Genomic DNA, 4733 nt, shown 5'->3' on the forward strand with positions numbered 1-4733 from the left:
CAGTAAATTGGGGAGGATTCAGACACCTCCTGCTTGGGGAGAGGCTGGAGGTGTCATCTTGATGCCAGGCCTGGGCCACCACGCAGCCAAAGCTGTCCCCAGTGATAAGAGCAGAGTGGGAGCTGGGGTGGGGGCCGATTTGGAAAAATCAGGGGTTTGCAGGCAGCAGCAGGCAGCAGCCGTCGGCCTGCCCGACCCTGCCCTGGGGCTGTGCAAGAACCACAGTAAAGACAGGCAATGCATGCCTGCTCCCGTGTGGAAGTAAGGCGTTAGGAGTGTATTGTTTTAAGCATTAATATTAATGTAATCTTAATAATTATTCAGTCCACAGTAATTGTTTACTTAATTTGCAGTGTCCGTAAATAACTGTCGTTAGACTGCAAATTTAGCATACCAAAAGTAAGTGGTAGGCATGTATGACATGCTCGGGTTTATCTGGTTTGCAGAGGAATCCTTAATGTATTATAAATTTCATGTGTTGAGCGTGAAAACACCATGAGGTTTTCTCTTATATTGTGAATCCCCATAAATCAGTAGTAATTCTAGAAATACTTCATGTTCTGGGCAGCTCTGCCACAGCACTGCTGGCTACTACATTAATTTCAGCGCAGGGCGATGCCAATCTCCTGCCAGCCTTTGCCGGGTGCTCCCCAGATCGCAAACCCCGTTTACGATCCAGCATCAGGGATGCTTCAACCCAGGCACGGAGATTATGAAAACCATGTGGAATGAGCGGCCGGTAGATGGCTCGGGCACTCGCGGAGCAAATTCACTGTAGAGGCTGGATGGGTCTTAGTTCTCCCAAATGACCCCTCTGAAAGCGGTCAGTGCATTTCACTGCTGCCTTCTAAAACACGCTTTCTGCTATTAGATGAAGAGCAGTGTGTGGGAAACGAGGTCAGAGAGATTCCTGTAAAGTGAAATCAGATGCTGAAGCGCCTGCAGAGCAAGGAGGCATCCCTCCGACACAGGGGGAGAAGGAGCGAATCTTTGAATAGCTGAGAAAACACCTCTTGCGCAAATATTTTTGTTCTTGTGCAAACAGATTTTCTAACCATGGCCTAGCCCAGGCAGGCAGGTGCTGGGGCACCGACGGGCTGCTGTGATGCTGCAAGCGGCTGTGGAGCCGCGCGGCCCCTGCTCATATGTGGTCCCATCACCCTCACCCTGTGTGACACTGCTGCCCGGCGTGGCCATCACCGAGCTCCTGGTCTGCTCCGGGTTAGGGGGGTTACTGCCCCCCACTTCCTCTTCTGCTTGGGCAAGGTCCCTCTCAAGGGATCCTCTTTCTTGGTGGGACTACGGTGTCACCCGCCCAGTAGCCATCTCGAGAGCTGGGAATTAAGAAAACACACGATAAATTGGAGTTTTGTAATTCCGTGTTGTTGGCGTAGCGCTTGGATCATGTGGAAACTTGCTTGTTGACAGGGCAGAGCAAAATCCATGTTGTAAGTGTGTTTGCTGAGTCTGCAGAATGTCCTCCGAAGGGCTCTGTGCCCAGGTGCTGGGGCATGTGTGCCACCCGGCTAGCGCATGGTATGGCCGTGCTCTGCCCAAAACCCTGGACTTGCACTCCTGCCTGCCTGCTGTCCCCCCTGGAGCGGCTGGAGCCAGTGACCATCTCCATCAGGGCCACATCCCACTGGACCGATGGCATCTGGGAAAAAATGATCTTTGGCAACTCTTGAAAAGGCCCTTGACTCATTTCAGCCTTGCTGCTCTCTCAGCAGTGCAATGCATTTACCCAGGGAGCAGTGCTGAGGATCGCCCGGTGCAAGGCTCCCTTGAAACCTTATTAATTTACGGGACTTAGAGCTTTTAGGGGCAGCTGTGGGGCCGTCGCTTCCCAGTTCCTGGCAGTGGTGTGTGTACTTTTCCCCTCCTAGGCAGAGCTGGGCGGAGAAGCACTCAGTGTGATTATTTTCCAGGCAATCATATTTGTGGTAGGAATCCCGCAAAAGAGATGGAGCCGGGGTGCCTGCCTGTAGCACGCATGTGAGGATTGGAATAAAACCCCCAAAACACATCTGCTCCAGCAGAGTCAGCTTTCCCACCACCATCCACCACTCACCAAGGACTTGAGCCAATCTTCCCCGCTGCAACATCACCCCGGCCAGGTAAGACGCGCTGCTTTGGCCCTGCGAGCTATCAGGGCACCGGCACACGCTTCCACCGCAGCTCTGCAGCAGGAGCAGATGCACCCCGCCGGGATGAGCAGCACCCAACACCACCCCCTCCTGCTTCCCGGGCCCCTCAGCCTTTGGGTCAGGGCACAGTGATGTGGGTCAGGGCTGCAGCAGAGCAAGGAAAGCCAAGGGATCTTTCAGGAGAAGAGATGGGACGGCTGGCAGTGCGCAAGAGCCCAGGGGACGGGCTCAAACGCACCACTTCAGCTTAAATCCGCCTCGCCCGGAGCAGCCTTTGCCAGGGATTTCTCAGAAGCGCTGCCCTCCGGGTGGGTTTGGCTGTTCCCACCCAGGAACCACCCCACAGCGCCGGGAATCCTCACAGCACAGGTTCTCCCATCCTGCCTGAAAGCGCTGGATATTTCGGTTTCCATCACTAGATGGTGCAGGAGACAGGCGCAGCTCCCAGCTGGGCTGGGCTGGGCTGAGCTGGGCTGAGCCTGCCTCCGTGCCCCTGCACCCCAGGCGCCCCGTGCACCTCGTGTCCCCTCATCCATCCTCTCCACTTGGAGTGCTGTTGTGGAAATCTACTGAAATGAAGAGTTTCCTGCGGTCCCTGGCCATGAAATTCGAAGTCCTGTATTGCAGCACATGGTAATTGTGTTATAAACCACAAGGAACAGGCGAATCAAGCTCAGCCACCCCCATTCACTGCTACCCTATGCATCCCATACATTTCCTCTGCACATCATGCACCCCCTACCCCAGGATACACTGCCTGGGAGCTCCATCCTGAGGACAGCTCAGACGCCTCCCTGGAGGGACATGGGTGGCTGGTGCTGCCCGGGGACAGGAGCAGGGGCTGGGTGGCCTCCTGAGGTCCCCTCCAGCCAGCTTCTCCAAGGACAGTGCTGAGCATCCCCCAGGTGAGTCCCAGCACTGCCATCCCCTTGCATCTCCTCTAAGACCATCAGCTCGGGGAGGACAGACACTCACCGCTGGCCTCCCAGCACCCCTTGGATTTGAGAATGAAGAACTAAGGTATTTCTTCAAAAAAAAAAAAAGTAGTTGTTTTCATTAATAAAGCTAAAAGCTTGAGCTGCGCCTTTGCACAGCAAGAGAGCGACCCTGTGCCCATTAACTGCCCAAAGCAGCCTCGCTGGCTGCAGCCCAGACCCTCCCCAGCAGCTCTCCCTGCACAAAAAAACTGCTCTAGGACTATGTAAAAATTCAAAATATTTAAATGTCCCAGTGTGAGAAGCTGCTCCTGGGTTGGGGGAGCTCTGTGGGTGTCTCCTGACAGCCTGTGCTTTCTCAGGGAGAAAAAGAAAGGCAAAATAACTTGCAGATAAGCACCCTTAAGAGTCAGGAGGAGTTTGGTTTATTATATGTGTGGGGAAGACTTTTTCCCCCAAGTTATTAAAATAGCCTCTTTCACACACAAGAAAGGGAGGAGAGGGAACTTCTCCAAAGAGTCTCTTTCACTCTACTTCCCCTCCTGTGGCACAAGGACTTTTATCCTAATACAAATGGACTGGCTGAGATTTTTTTTTAAGGTCCCTGGGGCAGCCATCCAACACTAAAAGCAAAGTTAAACAACTCCAAACAAAAGCAGCAGAAAAAAGGGGGTGGGGTGGTGGAAATAATGCCCAGCTAAGTAGGAAACTTTAATGATGATACATGGAAAAAGTTAAACAATTAGAACTTGAATCGATTTGGCCCCGGTCCCACCTCATTTAGTTAATAAATGGTGCCCTTCATTGTGTTTGATCTTAGGAGCTGTTTTTTCCAAAGGGGCCAAGAGCCTGGAGGAGGCTCCTGTGGTTGGGCAGGACAGAGGGCGGCTGTGGCATGGGCTGGGGGTGCCCTGGTGACAGCGGGGGTCTCAGAGGGGCCCCAGGGCTGCCCTGTGCCCCCCTCTTCAGTCTCACACCCGTGAGACTGAAGCCTCACAGTGCCTGGGGCAGAGGGCTGTAAGGTGGCCGTAAGGTGGCCGTAAGGTATACACACATCTGGTGCATGTATGCATTGAAGGGTGAGTGGAAAATCACTAACTGGGGAGGGAGTCATAAGCACGTTAATTATTTGAATATGAACACTAATTAGACATGGAGTTCCACAGACCCAAACTATATGAAAAATCTTTCATGCCACGCGCGGATCCTCAGAGGCTTTGTCTTTTAAAGTATTTTTAGGTGCATGCAAGCGACAATTTCCATGTACAAATGCTTTCCAAATAAAACCTTATAGATTAAGTATCTGTTGGAATCACTTAACTCACATTACTTCTGATTTTCCCACATACCAGTGAATCAAATACCAATCCACTATTAAACCCAGACCTACAGAGACCGAGCTACATAAGCAAACATCCCTCTACAGTACAGCTGCTAAACCCCAGCCCTCACCCTCCTGCTCCCCCGTGCTCCCACCACCCAGTGGGTTTCTGCTGTTTGAGGGTCAGCAATGAGGGGGTGGGAAAGGGCTTTCAGGGCTGGTTTTGCCCCTGTTGTGCTGGTGCTGCAGCTCCGAGCTCCCTGCAGAGGCTGAAGCACTTGGGGAAGGAGCCTGGGCAGGGCTGTGGCTGGTGCCATACAAGGGGATTTT

The sequence above is a fragment of the Egretta garzetta genome, unplaced genomic scaffold (genome assembly GCF_000687185.1).
Source record: "Egretta garzetta isolate BGI_Z169 unplaced genomic scaffold, ASM68718v1 scaffold1, whole genome shotgun sequence".
Taxonomy (NCBI): domain Eukaryota; kingdom Metazoa; phylum Chordata; class Aves; order Pelecaniformes; family Ardeidae; genus Egretta; species Egretta garzetta.